Source organism: Ahaetulla prasina, chromosome 5 (assembly GCF_028640845.1).
Source record: "Ahaetulla prasina isolate Xishuangbanna chromosome 5, ASM2864084v1, whole genome shotgun sequence".
Classification (NCBI taxonomy): domain Eukaryota; kingdom Metazoa; phylum Chordata; class Lepidosauria; order Squamata; family Colubridae; genus Ahaetulla; species Ahaetulla prasina.
The window spans coordinates 58,979,679-58,999,901 of NC_080543.1; the positions used below are offsets into that span (position 1 = coordinate 58,979,679).

The 20,223-nt window shown below is 40.2% G+C and overlaps 1 long non-coding RNA gene and 1 pseudogene across 1 annotated transcript; one reads left to right on the forward strand and one right to left on the reverse strand.

Annotated features, from left to right (window-relative positions):
• Window positions 1–2,104: 2,104 nt before the first annotated feature.
• LOC131199924 (uncharacterized protein K02A2.6-like) lies at window positions 2,105–6,832 on the forward strand (annotated as a pseudogene).
• A 1,854-nt stretch (window positions 6,833–8,686) lies between these two features.
• Window positions 8,687–19,225, reverse strand: LOC131200044 (uncharacterized). Its single transcript, XR_009155486.1, has 2 exons — window positions 19,170–19,225; window positions 8,687–17,206 (listed from the first exon to the last, which is right to left on the reverse strand). It is a non-coding gene; the product is annotated as an uncharacterized LOC131200044 (long non-coding RNA).
• Between the last annotated feature and the right edge of the window lie 998 nt (window positions 19,226–20,223).

A 20,223-nucleotide genomic window follows, 5' to 3' on the forward strand; every position in this document is an offset into this window, starting at 1 on the left:
CTCACAGCAACTGCTTCAGTGATTCCATCCAGTCACCTCATTCTCTGTCGTCCCATTCTCCTTTTGCCCTCAATTGTTCCCAGCATTAGGATCTTCTCCAGTGAGTCCTTCCTTCTCATTAGGTGGCCAAAGTATTTGAATTTCATCTTCAGGATCTGGCCTTCTAAAGAGCAGTCAGGGTTGATCTCCTCTAGGACTAATCAGTTTGATCGCCTTGCAATCCAGGGGACTCGCAGGAGTCTTCTCCAGCACCAGAGTTCAAAGTCATCAATTCTTTGGTGCTCAGCCTTCCTTATGGTCCAACTTTCATAGCCATACATTGCAACTGGAAAAACCATAGCCTTGACTATATGCACTTTTGTTGGCAGGGTGATGTCTCTGCTTTTTAGTATGCTGTCTAGATTTCCATAGCTTTCCTCCCCAGAAGCGAGCATTTATTAATTTCTTGGCTGTGGTCCCCATGTGTGGTGATCTTGGAGCCCAGGAAAATAAAATCTATCACTACCTCCATTTCTTCCCCATCTATTTGCCAGGGCCAGATGCCATGATCTTAGTTGTCTTAATGTTGAGGCAACTTTTCAAGGCAACTTTTGCAGTCTCCTTTTTCACCCACATCAAGAGGCCCTCTTGATTCTCTTGATTCCTCTTCACTTTCTGCCATTAGAGTGGTATCATCTGCATATCTGAGGTTGTTGATATTTCTCCTGGCAATCTTAATTCCAACTTGTGATTTGTCTAGCCCCGCCTTTCTCATGATATGCTTTGCATATAAGTTAAATAGGCAGAGTGACAGTATACAGCCTTGCCAAACTCCTTTCTCAATTTTGAACCAATCAGTGGTTCTGTGTCCAGTTCTCACTATTGCTTCTTGACCCACATATAGGTTTTTCAAGAGACAAATAAGATGGTCTAGCACTCCTGTCTCTTTAAGAACTTGCCACAATTTGTTGTGATCCACACAATCAAAGGTTTTAGCATAGTCAATGAAGCAGAAGTAGATGTTTTTCTGGAACTCCCTAGCTTTCTCCATGATCCAGCGTATATTGGCAATTTGATCTCTAGTTCCTCTGCCTCTTCAAAATCCTGCCTGTACTTCTGGTAGTTCTCGGTCCACATACTTCTGGAGCCTAGCTTGTAGGATTTTGAGCATAATTTTCAGGGGTGAAATCTACTTATCTTCCCAACTGGTTCGGAAGTGCACATGTCACATGTGCGGGTGGACCCTCTGCGCATGCGTAAACCCTTCTTTGCATGCACAGAGGGCAAAAAACAGGTTATGTAATGTATTTGAATTTTTGGAGGGAAAATTGGGCGGGAAAATACACGTTCCTGATTGGCTGGTGCCTCAGCCAAAACACTATATAAAGAGAGTTGTTTGCCTATTGTTTTTGCTGGGTTCTCACAATAAACCAAAGAGCTATTGTCACTTACATCATCTCCTGCCTCTTCATTGCCCAGACTTAACATTGGCGATGAGGATGGGATTTTGAGGGCAGTGAGACTAGGAAAAGAGCTGAAGGAGCAAACTTAGTTTCAAACCCAGCCAGTTGTTGAGGGCGGCTACATAGCGATGTCTAGCTATACCCTGCCAGCACCATTCGACCCAGCCAAAGAGAAATGGGGGTCTTACATGGCTCGCTTCGAGTGTTTCCTTGAGGCAAACGAACTGCAGGGGCTATCGGACAATCGGAAGCATGCATACTTCCTGAGCCACTGCAGACCAGAAGTCTTCGATACCGCCGAATCGCTGTCGGAACCAACGCCGGTCCAGTCGGTACCGTGGCCCGTGCTCCAGACAACGCTCCGAGCGCACTACGCTTGGGTGCCATCGAAGTTCGTGCAAAGGTTTGAACTGAGGGAAAGAGTCCAACACGAGGGCGAATCGATCAGCGTTTATATGGCCGCTTTTAGAAAAGCTGCGACTCACTGTGAGTATAGGGACTTGGAGGACACCCTACTAGAACAACTCATTTGTGGGGTCAGGGACATCCGACTACAGAGGCGGCTACTCTCAAAGAGCAACCTGACCCTAACGATAGCCCTAGATGAGGCCAGGGCACACGAGATGTCCACCAAAGCAGCAGAAACCCTGCAAAAGCCGAACATGCCGAATTCCTCAGCGAAAGTGGCACCAGTCCACAGCAAGGAGATCCAGATGGAGTGGGAAGGCGAAGATGAGGAAGAGGTTTTCCAAACCGGGAAACCAGAGAGAAGCGACCGTGACGAGTGTGTGAGTTGCGGAGGCCAACACCAACGACAGAACTGCCGTTTTAAAGATGCCATTTGTCGAAGGTGTGAAAAGAAAGGGCACCTAGCTCAAGTTTGTCAAGCTACCCAACCATGCCGCCAAAAATTCAGGACTGAGATCAAACCGGCCAATGAGCAAAACCCCAGTTCCGCGAGACGACCGGCAATTGGGCAATTCAAAAAAGGTGCGAAGTCAAACCACACAATCGTACGAGTGGGCCACGCATCAACACGACTGGAGAAAAAGATATTCACCAGGATCTACATAGAAGGAGTATCGTGTAAAATGGAGGTGGACACCGGATCATCAATTACGATCATGTCCTGGGACATGATTACCAAAAATCTCCAAAGAATCGCAACTGCAGCTGCAGCCTCAGAAGCTGAGAGTACAAGACTACCAGGGAAACCAGATCCCTGTTTGAGGCACCACCACGGTTCAAGTTAAGTATGGACGGTTCAACAAATCACTTCCGATCACCATAGTCGATGGAAACCTGCCCAGCTTGCTGGGTCTCGATTGGTTCCGGACCCTGGGAATGGGCATCACCAGAGTTCACAGCATCGGTGGCGACCTAAAGGAGGAGCTGTTGCAAGAATTTGAGGACGTCTTCCAGGACAGCCTGGGCAAGTATGTGGGGACTCCCATTTTGTTCAATCTAGACCCACAAGTAGCCCCGATTAGACTGAAGGCGAGGAGGGTTCCGTTTGCCTTAAAGCCCAAGATTGATAAAGAGCTAGACAAACTAGTAGACCAGGGCATATTAGTCCCAGTTGACCACGCAAAGTGGGAGACACCAATAGTGACCCCAGTAAAGCCAGACGGATCTGTCCGTATTTGTGCTGATTATAAGGCAACGCTCAACAAAGCATTGCTTACCCGGTCCCCATCGTACAACATCTGCTGCACTCATTAGGACCGGGACAAATTTTTGCCAAACTTGACTTAGCACAGGCTTGACTTAGCACAGGCTGTTGACCACGAAACAGCTGAAGCACAAACAATTGTCACACATAGGGGCGCTTTTAAATGCACTCGACTACAATTCAGTGTTAGTGTAGCCCCTGGGTTATTTCAAAACCTAATGGAATGGCTCCTGCAGGGTCTACCGGGAGTGGTCCCCTATTTTGACGATGTATTGGTATCAGCCAGAGATTTAGGGGAATTAAGAGAGAAATTGCAAAGGGTTCTGGAAATTTTTAGAACTGCGGGACTTAAGGTCAAACTCAACAAATGCCAAATCGGAGTAGAATCTGTTGAATTTTTGGGATATCGTATAGATAAGGAAGGCATCCACCCTACAGAAAGCAAGGTGCAAGCAATAAGGAAGGCTCCACCCCCAAAAAACAAAGCAGAGTTACAAGCATTTTTGGGACTCTTAAACTTCTATGCGGTTTTTCTAAAAAATAAGGCAACTGTGGCCAAACCACTACACAAACTGCTAGCAAAAAATTCTGTGTGGACTTGGGGCAGGACTGAGGCAGCAGCGTTTGAAGCTGTTAAGAAGCTATTGTCTAGCGACAGCCTTCTAATTCAATATAATGGAACTTTGCCCCTATTATTGGTATGTGATGCTTCACCCTATGGAGTAGGGGCAGTCCTCAGCCACAAATTACCGAACGGGATGGAAGCCCCAATTGCTTATTTTTCCCGCACTCTATCAGCAACAGAAAGGAACTATAGTCAACTAGATCGGGAAGCATTAGCCATAGTTTCGGGCGTGAAAAAATTTCACGAATATTTGTTTGGGAGACAGTTTGAAATCATCACAGACCATAGACCATTGTTGGGACTCTTGGTGGGGGACCGTCCGACACCAGTTGCATTGTCTCCCAGACTGACCCGTTGGACTATATTCCTGGCAGCATATTCTTACCAGCTGTCTCACTGGCCTGCAAAGACTTGGGACATGCGGACGCTTTAAGAAGATGTCCTTTGCCAGACACAATTGAAGACCCGACCCCGGAAACACCGATTTTATTAATTGACTCTCTGGACTCTGGCCTGGTCACTTCTGCCGAAGTGGCTAAGGCATCTTACAGAGATATTATTATCCGTACAGTAATTGGCTGGGTGCAGAGGGGATGGCCCATTGCACCGGGTGAAAAGTTTAAAGAGTTTACAAAAAAGCATTTGGAACTGTCTGTACAAGGGGGTTGCTTGTTATGGGGGGATAGAGTGGTTATTCCGTTGCAGTTACGAGGGCATGTTTTAGAATTGTTACATGTGGGACATCCTGGAATTGTGAGAATGAAAAGTCTAGCAAGGAGCTATGTGTGGTGGCCACAGATGGACACAGACATTAGTGACCGGGTAGGAAAATGCCAAGATTGCCAAGAATCGAGACCGTTACCCCCTACAGCCCCAGTAAGGGAGTGGGAAAAGCCCCAGGGACCTTGGTCAAGAATCCATATAGATTTTGCGGGACCCTTTCACGGACAAACATTCTTGATTGTCGTAGATGCCTACTCAAAGTGGTTGGAGATAATCTTAATGAAAACCACGATAGCAGAAGCCGTAATTAGAGTTTTGCGGCAACTATTTGTGACACACGGGTTGCCAGACACTACAGTGTCAGACAATGGGCCACAATTCACGGCACTCAATTTGACGGGTACTTGGCCGAAGTGGGCATCCGCCATGCCCTCTCAGTGCCTTTCCATCCGGCTACGAATGGCCTTGCAGAACGTTTTGTGCGCAGTGCCAAGGAGGACTATCAAGAATTAGCCCAGGAGATTGGCAAACCAAAATTGACACCTTCCTAGCAGCGCAACATGGGACACCTTGTGTAACCACTGGCCGCAGCCCAGCGGAGTTATTAATGGGGAGGAGGCTCCGGTGTCCCTTAGACAGACTAAACCCGACATACTCCCCTGGTGGGTATCAACCTACAAGGGACAGAACCAGACTAATGGCCACAGGCGACCTTGTGTGGGCACACAACTACAGCGGGGGTCCCTCGTGGTTAGGGGGAAAGATTGTAGGGGTGACAAACCCCAAATCATACTTAGTGGACATGGGGGATGGCAGAGTTTGGAAACGCCATATAGATCAGTTACGAAAAAGAATACAAACCAATCTAGAAACCAAACAACCAGACCCTGACTACCAAACAATTGAACCAACAGCTAGCTCAAACCCGAGGCGATCGGAGAACTTATCTGAAAATGAAGAAGTCCAGCGACGCCACTCGGTTACTCCAGAAGACAGCAGGGACGACTCTGCCAATAATCCAGGGCCGGAGGGCCAAAGGGAGGAGCTGGGAGAAACAGATAGTCCCTCCGACCAGCTCGACTCCCCTCCAGGGAATGAATTGCGCAGGTCAGAAAGAGTTAGGAGACGCCCTGTCTACCTGAGTGACTACGTGTCCAAATAATATGCGAATATTATGTAAATAGTGGGCTAAGTGTTTTCTGGGAGGGGAGGAGTGTAATGTATTTGAATTTTTGGAGAGAAAATTGGGCAGGAAAACACACGTTCCTGATTGGCTGGTGCCTCAGCCAAAACACTATATAAAGAGAGATGTTTGCCTATTGTTTTTGCTGGGTTCTCACAATAAACCAAAGAGCTGTTGTCACTTACATCGTCTCCTGCCTCTTCATTGCCCAGACTTAACAGGTTACTTCCTGGTTAAAACCAGGAAGTAACGATGAGCGGGTGGGTGTACGGAGCCTTGCACCACCATTGCTACTGGTTCTCCGAACCACTGGCCACCATCGCTACTGGTTCGGCCAAACCGGTCCGAACTGGGAGCATTTCACCCCTGATAATTTTGCTAGCATGTGAAATTAGTGCAATGGTGTGGTAGTTTGAAAAATCTTTTGACATTGCCCTTCTTTGGAATTGGAATGTAAACTTTTCCAGTCCTGTGGCCACTGTTGAGTTTTCCAAATTTGCTGGCAAATTGAGTGTAGCACTTTTACTGCATCATCTTTTAAGATTTTGAATAGCTCAGCTGGAATACTGTTACCTCCACTAGCTTTGTTGTTGCTCAGTCTTCCTAAGGCCCATTTGACTTTACATTCCAGGATGTCTGGCTTGAGGTCAATGACCACCCCATTGTGGTTATCAGGGGCATTAAGCTTGTTCTTCTATAGTTTTTCTGTGTAATTTTGCCACCTCCTCTTAATCTCTTCTGCCTCTGTTAGGTCCCTGCCATTTTGGTCCTTTATCATGCCCATCTTTCCATGAAACGTTCCCTTCATATCTCCAATTTCCTGAAGAGATCTCTGGTCCTCCCTATTCTATTGTTTTCTTCTATTTCTTTGCACTGATCATTTAAGAAGGCATTCTTATCTGTTCTAGCTATTTTCTAGAATTCTGCATTCAACTGGGTGTATCTTTCTTCTTCTCCCTTGCCTTTTGCTTCCCTTCTTTTCTCAGATATTACAACCATTTTGTTTTCTTGCATTTCTTTTTCTTTGGGATGGTTTTAGTTGCTACCCCTTGTACAATGTTGAGAACCTCCATCCATAGTTCTTCAGGCACTCTCTCTATCAGATCTAATTCCTTAAATCTTTTTGTTACCTCTACTGTATATTCATCAGGGATATGATTTAGTTCATATCTGAGTGACTTAGTGCTTTCCCCTACTTTCTTCAATTTAAGCCTAAATTTTGCAATGAGAAGCTCTTGATTTGATCCACAGTCAGCTCCTGGTCTTGTTTTTACTGACTGTATAGAGCTTTTCCATCTTTGGCTGCAGAGTACATAGTCAATCTGATTTCTGTGTTGATCATCTGGTGATGTCCATGTGTAGAGTCATCTCTTGGGTTGTTGGAAAAGAGTGTTTGCTATGAGCATCGTACTCTCTTGACAAAATTCTACCAGCTTGTGCCTTGCTTCATTTTGTACTCCAAGGCCAAAGTTGCCTGTTGTTCCGGTTATCTTTTGGCTTCCTATTTTAGCATTCCAATCCACTATGATGATAAGGACATCATTTTTTGTTGTTAATTCTATAAAGTGCTGTAGGGCTTCATAGAACCGGTCAACTTCATCCTCTTCAGTACCAGTGGTTGGGGCATAGTGTCGTGTCCCCCTCCCCCTCCGACAACCGGGTCTAGGAAGTCCATATCAGGCATGGCAACGAAGCCTCTGCAGCTTTGCCAAATTCCTCCGAGGTTTCTCAGGGCAGGCAGGAGTCCAAGTTGCGACTTCAGCAAACTAGATGAGACTTTGCTTGACTCAAGGTTGCTTGACTCAAGCAGGTCCTTTATATAGGCTGTGGGATGTGGCTCCATGACTCAGCATTTATCCAGGCCTGCCCCTCCCTTCCTTCTGCTAGTGTCGCCTCTCAGATCTCCGGAAGCGAGGATCCTCCCACTTTGAATTGTCTTCTGCTGTTTGAGAAAGGGAGGGGTCAGAAGGAGTAGGCCCGAGTAATTCCAATCCGTGGCTGACTTCCTCTGATGGCTGAGCCAAAGGAACACACGCCGTATGAGTGAGGTTTGTTTGTTCATTCCTGACATCCTGTCCGGGCATGGGGCCAGGGCTGGGGGCTGGAGGCATGACAGGCTGTTCATCTTCATTATCAGACTCGGAGTCTGATAGCAGGCCCGGGAGGAGACAGGAGGGGCCTGGCTGAGGAGAGGAGGGAGGATGAGGCACAGCACATAGACTTGGACTACTATGATGTTGAATGGTTTGCCTTGGATGTGAACTGAGATCATTCTGTCATTTTGGGGATTGTATCCCAGTACTTTCTTTCCTACTCTTTTATTGACTATGAAGGCTATCCATTTCTTCTGAGGGATTCTTGCCCACAGTAGTATATCTGATGGTCATCTGAATTAAATTCACCCATTCCTGTCCATTTTAGTTTGCTGATTCCTAAGATGTTGATGTTCAGTCCTGTCATCTCTTGTTTGACCACGCCCAGCTTGCCTTGATTCATGGATCTTACATTCCAGGTTCCTATGGAGTATAGATCTTTACAGCATCACACTTTCCTTTTACCACCAGATACATCCACAGCTGAGTGTCCTTTCGGCTCTGACCCAGCTTCATTCTTTCTGGCGCTACTAATACTAGCCCTCTGCTAGTGCTAGCCCTCTGTAAAAAAAATTACATTTGTATAATTCAGCTGCCTCTGAACTTTAGTGGCAGGGATCTGTGGATTATTTACTGAAGGCAAGGAGCTACTTGGGTCATGGGCTATATACTAATAATTACTATATTTATAAAATGTATATGGTTTTGAGTTTTTCCAATCATAATAGTATCTATCTATCTATCTATCTATCTATCTACCTACCTACCTACCTACCTACCTACCTACCTTCTAACCACTTGGAGTTTTGAGCAAAGAAATTGCTACTTCAGTATCCCTGATTAATAAGTAGGACTTATCTTCAGTGTGGATGTGCTGTTTAGTACTCCCAGCAGGGATGTTTTTCAGTAAGTATTGTATTACATTGGAAACATTTAGGCATACACTCATGAGATTACTGTATTTAATAACATTTTAGAGAAATTTACGATGTAATAGTTTTAGTGCTAGACATGACTTCAATATCTATATACATGTGTTAAAATAAACATGGTATATTTTTTAATTTGGTTTTGAGAGTCATGATATAGAATGAAAAGCAAATAAGGCAGAATGAAATACAGTCGCCAATACAGAGTACAATCACCATCTAGTGGTGTCAGAGAAATTCAGTTACACTGACCCGAAAGCTGAAGAGTGGTCCAACTAAACTATAGCTAGATGAGTATCCAGAACAAACAAAATGCTTCATTGAATGAAATATCCGTAAGAATGAAGCTCAGATGAAATGCTAGTGGCACGAAGAAAGGTTTTCTAGCAGTCCAGAAACAGTTTGGTATCTGCTTAATTTCAGTATCAGTTTCAGCTGCTAAATTAGCTTATTTCTGCTATTTTTTAAAAAAAATAAAATAGAATTAATTTTTGCAGTACAGGTAGTCCTCAAGTTATGACCATAATTGAGCCCAAAATTTATGTTGCTAAGTGAAACATTTGTTAAGTGAGTTTTGTCCATTTTATGACTTTTCTTGTCACAGTTATTAAGTGAATCATTGCATTTGTTAGGTTAGTAAGATGATTGTTAAGTGAATCTGGATTTCCATTGATTCTGCTTGTCAGAAGGTTGCAAAAGCTGATCACATGACCCTGGGACACTGCAACTGTCAAAAATATGAACCAGTTGCCAAGCATCTGAATTTTGATCATGTGACCATAGGGATGCTGCAACAGTCATAAGTGTGAAAACTGGTCATAAATCACTTTTTTCAGTACCATTGTAACTTTGAATGGTCACTAAATGAATTGTTGTAAGCTAAGGACTACCTGTAATCAAACAGGTAGTTTGATTTTATTTTTATTGTCTCATGCTGATTCTGAACTCAGGGTAACTGTTATGTCCTTTACTATCGTCATAGTAGAGCTTCTGTATCCTTTTCCGGGTATCAATCTGTAATTGTTATTCTGAGAACTGCTGACCCACTTGAATCATTGCAGTAACATGGGAAAAGCACCTACTTGCAAAATGTTTATAATGCTATCATCATGACAATTTACATGAACTTTTAAAGCAGGAAAATAGAATTAGTATAGTATAGTCTTATTGTCATTGTACATCTTGTATACAATGAAATTGGTTATATTACAATGAATTTTGTAACCTGCAAGCTTAAAGTAACTATTGAGTTGTACATGTGAATACTAATTACCAGATATATGCTCAGAACATGTTCTGAAACTAGGGATGATTGAACTAGCAGTTTATTTTATGTGTTTTAACTGGATGGGGATTGTTGGTTTGGATTTTGTCTTTATTTTTAGCTTCAGTATCAGCAGTGGCCAGTTATTGATATTGCCTGAATGATATTCTTTTATCTTATTGATCAGCTGGGTGGATATTTCTGGAAGTTCTCAGTGGTTTGTGGTTTGCAGAAATGAAGAAGTTTGCAGGCCAGTCAGACATTACTTTCTAACAGATTAGGAAGTAGAAATGCTCTGTGGAAGCCCCCTTGGCTAACTCATCTATATTCAAATTTAGAAATCCCAAATATGATTTAGCGCTAACATACAAAAGCATAGATCTCCTTCCAAAAAGCCCATAGTATTTTCCATCCAACAGTATTCTCCTAGGCATCTCCATTTGTAACTCAAAACTAGGAAAGAGCATTTTTCATAGTTATCACAGGTTTGAAAACACTTGAGTCTTTTCGAAAGATTGCATTTTTTCCAGTTTCACTTTTGGGGTTTATTGAAATCAGCAGGAGAATTGGGACTGGAACTTCAGTTAGTCTAACTGAATGTTAATCTATTCTAAGGGAACATTCTAGTGGATTTTGTTATATTCTTCTGTGGCCTTTGGGGTCTGATGAGTTATGCAATATAACTAAACAAATGGAGCAAATAATATTATAAGATTGGAAACAATGGTTCTTGCCCCTTAAATAGCAAAAGTTACAGAAGATTAGCTCTGAGAGTCATTCCATGTTGACAATTAATGTATGGATATTATTATTTTTATTCACTCTAGGTTTTTTTTCCCCCAACCCAATTATAATGGAGAGGAGCATAGTAGGACAGATTAGCTTGTGAAAGTAGCTGCTGTAATTACACTGACACAAACCAGACTTTAGACTTACTTTGATAGCACATTATTTGATTTTACTTAGATGAATTACATGACCAAAGCTACTGTTTATTTCCAGAAATAATATTAAATCTGCTATGGGATTTGAATTATGACTTGACAGCTCCAGGGAGCAAAGTTGGGGAAGTTTGTCTTAGCCAGAATTGCCACAATCAAACTATTAGTCCTTAAGACCATCAAAGGATTCTTTATAGGATTTTTGCAAGAGAAAAATAAAAACAACCCAGGTAGGTTAATAACATGCATAGAGAAGCAGCGCTCCAAAATAACAAAAGTAGGTCAGAGAAGAAATTTCTCTTCTTACAAAGCCACAGTTCTGTTTTGCAGTTTGCTTATTGGCAAGTCACAGGTGATTTAAGAGATCCACCAAGAAGAATGCTCATGGGAAAGGATTGATTTCATGAGATCACATGGGAAATAGATGGGCACCAATGTGTTTATTTGGTGAAACAACAAGAATTTCTCCAGGGATAGCTTTCATTAGGCAAATTCAGAGAAAGAGTCAAGGCAGGTATGGGCATTCTATCCCTAGATATTTTCAAGCAAATGATGAACAAGACATCACTCTGGGATGATTTTAACTGGATTCCTGCACTATGCAGGAAGTTGAGCTTCATGATCCCTATGTTTCCTTCCAAATCTGTCATTTTACCTTCCCACAGTCATGACTTTCTGAAATGTTATTAAATTTTCTTACGAAGTGACAGGAGATTCATCAACACCCTACTTAATATACTGGGTTTCTTATAATAGGACACTTAGTTTAGATTTGTAAATGTTTTATGGGTATAAACACTCATTAAAGTATATTAAGAATACAGAGGAATACTTGGTGTGATCACAACTTTACAGCATGAATCAGCATACAAAAATGACATTATGAGATGTTTCCTTTATGTTATGCTCCTCCTAATAAGTTTTGTAATAGGCTAAAGCTATCCCAAAGTGTTTTCTCTAGTTAATTTGTACAGCTGTGAACTATGTCACAATTTTTACTAGAAGAGTTCAGTTTGGGGGCCTATTACAGACATATTTACTTATCTTAATCATGTTACTAAATTTCATGTCTCTGTCACTTTCTGGTATAAATAATATATGCCAAATCATTGTGGAATTCAAATAGGTAAAGTAGGGGAAAGAAAAAGAAGAAAGGAAGCTTTATAATACACTTTTGAAGTCCAAACAACTCTGTTGTAATTCTGCAGAATCCCTGTGACATGTACAACTTGAAGCTTATTTTTGTCAATTTCAGTAATTTGTATTATTACACTCAAAGTTTTCCAAAAATGTGAGAGAGGTTTACCAGAATAATTAAGCTGTCTACCATCTGCAAAAGATTTAGCATAGAGGTTTCTGAATTCTTCCCTATCATCCCATCAACATATATTTTACTGAAGCTTTTCAACAATTTCCCTTGTAACCAAAATCCAAATGACACCCACAATTGCAAAATTATTTTGGCAAAACTGTCTTTCCAGTATCTTATTCTTCACTGACATTATTAAATCATGTGTTGTCATATATGACATAATTTATATCACACCAAATGTTTATTATTAAAAAAATATTAGTTTTATCTGTAAATTATTTATTTTGTGAAGCTGATGTTAATAGCACTCGTCTATAATTATCAACATTCATAACCACTTTCATGCTCATCTTTATTCTTAAAGTAAATTATTAAGAGGTGTTATTACTTCAACATATCCTGCTTTTTACACATAAATCACTAATGGTGCCTATAACATACTACCCTTCAGTTGCTTGGAAAATAATTCTTAAGAACAAAACATAACTCGGAAATACATCTTAGGGGAAAAGCTTAACACTTCCCTGCTCTCTCTAAAATTTCAGATATTTTCAGAAACATTTGCTCTAGTGTGAATTTAATGGATCTACTCTGCTATGTTCTCCCTAAGAAGGGATAAGGATAATCAAACAATAATTGAGGATATTAAGCATTGTCTAGGGAAGCATATTTTAAATCAGTTTTAGACTATAGCTAGTCTATAACTGTCCCAAACAGAGAGTATTTTTTTCTGCTACTGCTTATATGGCTTGCAAGCTTGCTGATTGTTTCCAGTTGCCTGATTCAATTGTTATTTTTCACTCCTCCCGATGGAAATTGCTCCAAAGGCACTCTAGGTGTAATTTTAAAACTCTTCAATAAACAGAAATTGTATATGACAAATAATCAGGCTGCCTACTTTCCATGCCTTGTTCTTGCCAAGGAATTTCATCATTGAGGACCAAGGCCCTTAATAGAGGAAGGAAAAGTTAAATTAAGAACAAGACTTTTATTGTTGTGATATATGCAATCATCTCAGTGTGTTGGATTTCAATTCCCAGCCTCTTCAGAGGGTTGACCATAAATATGAAACATGAACTGATATTCATCTATAAGTAATAATTAGCTGAATTTCTCTGTGTGTATAATGGGCAGCAAGACTACCACTTTATTCGCAAAAATGAAGTACTGTGCCTAAATATGTTACCAGGCAGTTATATCTGTCAGTGAATTGTTCTGTTTTGAGTTGTATTGATATCTGCTTGCAAGCAGGTACCTTAAAAAAGCTAGACAACAGTAAGGAGAAATGTAAGAGGATATTGCTTACACAGAATCTCCCATAATTTAGAATACATTGTTGTTGTAGGCAACATTGCAGGTGTGTTAATGCAAGGTTGAGCTGCAGTCACCCTCTTACTGTGATTAATATATTTTAGAGCATGAAAATCATTTCTAGTCACAAGATAATACTTGGAAAATTCTTGAGGTATTTAGGATTATATACCACAAATTCCATATACCTACCTTTCCAAATTCACTAAGTTAATGTTTGAAGATCCTAGATTTTGTATTTTGTGAAATATTCAAATTTTAAATCATTGCTCCAAAATTTAGACAGATAAATTATAGATTGATATTCATATTCAGTGAGTAGATTAACATTCTACTTGATAATACAAAATAGAACTGACAATAATATACTAACTCAGATTCTTAGCTGGCAAACATTGTTCCAGGAATAGGTAAACAATAGAGGTGCTCATTGGTATGTTCTCAGCTTGTACTTTCAATTTTAAGTTTCAATGGTAAAATCATTCACTTTTTAGTAGACTGCACAAATTATGTCAACTTTAATGCTATGCTTGGTAAATCTGTGGTGCAGTTTATATGACAGATATAAAGTAATGAATGACATTACACTTTCAAGGGAGGGAGAGCAAAAAAAAGCTGGGTTTAGGGTTATATTAAGGTTTGAGAACCTCTTCCAATGTTTATTTGTTTGTTAATGGAGGTAGTGGTTTTATCTATGAAACTTATCTGATGCAATACATTTCTTGTTTTTAGAAAATAGGTACAGTATGTCAGATATTATACCCCAAATGTTCCTAATATATTAACTTTCTGCTCAAAAAATAGTTTGCACCTTTAGTCGAGAACATTCTGACAGCCAGGAGGGAACTGGTTGGGAGTTCTGGGAGTTGTAGTTCAATGCATCTGGAAAGTATCAAATTGGGAGGAATTGCAATATATTTAGGTCATAAGATTATGCATCCATAATTGGTCAGATTAGGCTAAAACAGTCCAAGCACATGTTTGAAAACGGAGACCTTATAGAGAGACTCTCATGCTGATTACTCAGGGTGTATGAATGGTGTGGTTTATTGGGATAAATTGGATGCTTTATACTTTGTAGACATCACATCAGTATTTTCCTCAGCATAATATATCAGAGTGAAGCTCTATTTATCGTTTTCTCTGTCACACAGAGCAGGATTTGGCTTGAACTGAACTATACACAGCCAGAACAATTGGCAAAGGCAACCTAACACCTCTTGCCAACTGATTTATTGCCAGTGTTAAGACTGCCAGGCTCCTGTCAACGGATGCTATTTCTTTGGGGTACTTTGCTGGGTTTACAGCCAATATACCATGATGTAATGTCTCTGGTTTCTAAGATACATAGTACAGTAGCTGATAGTATTAAACCTATATCATAATTTTAAAAGGAATGCAGTTATTTCAGATGAGCTTTCATGTTTTTCTCCATTTAGCCCAATTATGCATGGTGAGCTAATGTGTACTGCCATTCCTTACTTCACACCTTATTATATCTTTTCTATTCCCTGTGCATTTTTCACAATACATTTACTGCTAGATGCTAAAAATATATTTTGGAAATGAATTGCTATCTGAAAGACCTTTTGGTTTACTTCAGCCACACATTCTTATGAAAAAGGCATGAAAATATAACAAGGTTAATAATATAATAATATAATGATGAAATAATGTCTCAGAAAATTATGAGCTCATTTCTATTGGTAGCTGTTTCTTCCAGGAGGGTTTCAGCTGGAACGTATAGCATTGTTGTTTTCCACTTCTGGGTTAGAGTAAAACCTAAATATGAGGATACCCTGTTATTACCAGTGTAGATGCTTCACCCAAAGGCATCTACATTGCACACAAACTAACAATATTCAGTAAGAACAATAAAGCAAGCAGTCACAATGCAATTAAACTCCAAATATTAAAACAATATTCCTTTTTCAAAAGCATTCTAAAAGGCAGACTGGTAATACAATTTGTAGTTGCCACTCGAGAAATGTCTAAGAGTACAGGCAGGCCTTCTAAAAGGCAGCCTTAGTGATTTGAGAAGGCCTGATTCCTGACTACCCTTCAATGAACCAAATCCACCATAGGGACCTTGAGCAGCTAATAAATTCTTTTAGGCAATTTTAGTCGCCAGGAAACTGATTCTTGGTTTCTTTCCATTTTTTGGGCACGGTTAATATTTTCGGGAGAGACATACTTCTCCTCCAAGGCCTAGCTTCAATAGACTGGCTGCTTCTCTGTTTGTTGTTGCCATTGGGTTTTTCCAATCTATTTCTGCTATAGCAATGTGTGTGTGTGAATTTACTCAGCCAATCCAGGATTGTGTTATAAATCTCATGGTTTCAGGATGCCTTTGGTGACAAAGAAAAACTGCTACTGAAGGCAGAATGAAGGGTCTTCATCTCCTAGATTTTATTTGTTTGTTGTGTAGGAAGTTAGCACCCACCCCTCTCCAAGAAGAATGAAATATTTTAGAAAATATTAAAAAGGCAGAATATTATATTTCCCTGGATGAGAAATGGAGAAACATGTTTTAAGGACAAAGCAACTCCCTGCAGCTTCCTGCCTCCCCCCACCTTTGTCAGTGGGTCAGAGGCAGAAACTCATTCTCCCCACCTTTGTCACCACATCTGCAACACAATAGGACCCATCTAGCAACAGAAACTCACCACATGGCACCTGGGAAGATTACATCAGCCAGCAAGGCTAGCTAAGACCCCCACCCCCTGGGGGTTTGACAACCAATCAGGATACCCGTCCTGTGCCCCAGGAAGTTCAAAGCTCAGAGAAAGCATAAAACCAAGGCACGCTCAGTATCTCATCCCTTTTTTGTTCAGGAACTCAAACCATGTGATCCTGACCACCATTAAACCATTTTTCCAAACAGTCTACATGTTTCCAGTGTCTTTTTCCCCACTTGGAACTGAACTCAGATGGACGTTTTCTTCCAACTGTTTCTTCATGCCACACATCTCACTGATACAGTGACTTTGGGTAACTTACAATATAATAAAAGGGTTATAAAGGTAATAAATACAAAGTGATTAAAATTAAGAGAATTAAGTAGTAAAGTAAAAAGTAAGAAGTGGGGCAACATGAGCATGGGGAACTTCTCTCTACCCTATCAACCATCCCCACAGTGCACTCCTATGGGTGCCCCAGGCTAGCCAGCAGGTTTTCAGGCTCTTCCAGAAGAAGTGGAAGGGGGAGGATCTCACTTCTAGCAGGAAAATATTCCAGAGAGCCACTGCAGAAAAGGCTCTTCTCCTGGACCCCACCAGCTAAAATTCTTTAGCCAAGGGGTCCCCAACTGTGACCTGTTTAGAACCGAGCAGCACAAGTAGCAGGCACGCTTGCTCGTGCATGCACTCCACTTGCACAAGGAGGCAAGTGCATGCACTTGCATATGAATCTCCATTTGTGTGAGTGGTGGGCGCTTGCCATAGGTGCAAATGTAGCTGCGTGCGCTCACCCGCTCACCCTGCTCATGCAGAACCATCCCCTCTCCCCGCCCCCTCACTGTCAGCAGTCCACAAAGTCGAAAGATTTGCTGCTTTAACAGACAAGAGCCAAAGTAGGTCTTTCCTGCTACAGTGGGACTGAAATGCCTCCTCATAGATCAATCATAAACAAACAGAAATAGTCAGTTAAACCAATTTTAGGTCTAAATAGATGAAATAACTTTTCTTTATGATGATCCACCACCTCAAGAAACTGTCAAAAAGAAAAGAAATTGATTAGAAAATCATATACAGTAATAAAATCTACCATCATATTTTTTTGATTTGTTAGATGTCATACGATTTCAAACAGAGGCGGAAACCTTTGCATGGCTGATGGTTAGCCTTTTGTTTGAATGAGGTAGAACTATAGCAAGCAGGACAATAAAGTGAAGAAAATGGATCAATGGCTGGCATTATATAAATGAATACAAGTAAAAATTTCCAGCTGTTTATTTGGCATGAAGTCTGATCATTTTTTAATTTATTTTTACCTGTGCCTATGTTTTGTTTTAAGGAACAATTTCATTTTATCCCAATTTACTTCAATATCAACAATGAGACTTGCCTCCACATCAGATCAATCTAGAGCAGTGTTTCTCAAACTTGACAATTTTTAAGATGTGTGAACTTTAATTCCATGCTGGCTGGAGAATTGTGGGAATTGAAGTCCACACGTCTTAAAATTGGCAAGAGTGAGAAATGCTGATCTAGAGAGTTCCTCTTGAATTGGTTCCCCAAACCTCTAATATATCAGCCTTCATTTCAGTGAATTTTCCATATGATATGGGGGCAGCTGGTTGGTGTTAGGAAGGGATATATCAATTGTCCTGCAGGCAGAGTTTGTTGTATTTTCTGGACTGTGAACAGAAAGATGAGAGTTTGGTGAATAAAGGACAAATTCATATCCCTGCTGAATAAAAGCAGATCAAATATATCCTTCTGAGAGGCAATTAAACAGAGATTATCCTTTTGCATATGTACCACAAAATGTATGAATATATTCAGCATATATAAAAGAACCAAAAACAATCAGGGCACTTTATTGAGGCCCCAAGATGGAACAGATCAATTATTGTAATAGCAATAGCATTTAGACTTATATAGCGCTTCACTGTGCTTTACAGCCCTAAATGGCTTAGAGTCAGCATATTGCCCCCAACGATCTGAGTCCTCATTTAATTCATTACTTATCCAGAGTTCACTTTATTGTATATAGTTTTGCTTATTGATTATTTGTTCTGAATGCAAAACTATAGATAGTCTCAAACCACAAAGCTGAATCTTGAAATCCCTAGGTTCAAATAAGGAACAGTATACAGCAATTTTGGACATGACTTACTTTCTTCTGAAATGTAACTTACTTTTATGATCATATTATTTGTATTGGCCCTATTAGGTTATAAAATATATTGTATGCTACAAGAGTGGATGTAATCAGTGGTAATTTTATGAACCACAGTATGTGAAATATAGTTTAGTAAATAAGCGCTCATGTGAAAAGTAAGTTTATTGAGGTCATAGACCAGGGGTGCAAACTTATGGCCCACGCGCTGGATGCGATATGCACTGGCTACCAACATCCCCATTTTAACAAAGGGAGGGAAAGTTGCGATACATCATATGACGATGTGTCGTCACAAGTTTGACACTCTGTCATAGACCATTGGGAGGGGCAGGAGGAGGTTCGCTTTTCTCACTATTAAGATTATTTTCAGATAATATTTTAGTTAACATTTATAAAAAAAAAGTATTGGAAGATGAGCACTCTTTTATCATTAGATCAAAACAGAGGTACATTTATGTCAGCTTTATTCATTAAAGACAATGATTTATTCTTCTTCAGTATTCACCCCAGGGCCAAAAAAAGTCGATTACATGGACTTTTAAAGGTTTAACAGAAAAAAAAACACAAAAGTTATTGAAACTAATGTTATAGTTCTAGAACCAAGAGACACAAAAAATCTTGCCTGGCCAATATATTTTAAAGTAGACACAGAGCCAAGTAACTTGAGACCTTTCAAATCTGTTCAGTAATTATCACCTTACTGCAGCCATTTTATATATCTCAGAAACTAAGTATTAAGATCTGGCTCAGTGACACAGAGTTTACAGTGGACTATAAATTAGAAGAGATGGACTATAATAACTTATTAACAAGTTACCAATCAACTTACTTTCCCAATGAAAGCTGGTATGCTGAATAAATCAGGAAGGCACCAGTTACCTGTTTTTGGGAAAAGGAAAATTGAGATCCTAATAACTTTTTAATATGTAAAATGAATTCCAATAATTAACATTTATCCTGGGAATTATTGTTTCTGCTATGCCCAGCAAGATGCAATTTATTTTTGACTCAATTCACTTTATACCATGACTTACTTCTCATAACATAATTGCAATATTTAGCTCACAACTTTCATGCCACAAACCCCACAATCTGATCAATGACTTCTGTTCAGATGGAAAACCTGCAAGAAGATCTTTGACGCATCACTCTGAATACAATTTAAGATTAGTTTTTTTTTCCAACTTCCTCTGCATAGAAATTCCTCTGTATGGAAATATAACATATGGAGTTAGCACAATGGCTGACTGGATTTTGATTGCTCTGAAACATAGCCAAGTTTAAAGTGGAGAGTGCAGCCTGAAAGGAAATGCAATAGACACTAGACAATTTATTTGTTTCTGAGAAAGAACCTGGTTGACAGGCTGCTTCGAAGGTGGCTAACAAAACCAGTATGTTTCCATCTGGAAGCCATGTGGGGAACTCAGTTACTATCTTGAAAATGTTAGAATAGATACAAGTACTTGGAAAACAGATATTGCAGTTTTCTAAAACTGGAGCAGATCGTGAGTATAATGACTAACCAATAGCCCCAATGAAGATTTGAAACAGTTAACCTGAAAACAAATACATAATAAAATAGCATCAAATCAATGCCCTGAAACTTGCAAAGGTAGGTAACTGCTGAATATAAAAAAAAATGGTCTTGGGGACTGGCAAAACTATTCACTTCACACACATTTCAATTAACACATCTTCATTTGATTGCCTGGCAGAGGGAGGGAGGGAAGGAGGAAGGGAGGGAGTTGCCTTACACTGAGAACTGATCCATTTTACCCAGCATTATAATTGAATGTTCTAGGATTCAATGTCAATGACAATCCTAAAGAAAAGGATATGCATTGTGACATTTCAGTTTGTGTTTGAAAGCATCTTTATCCAAA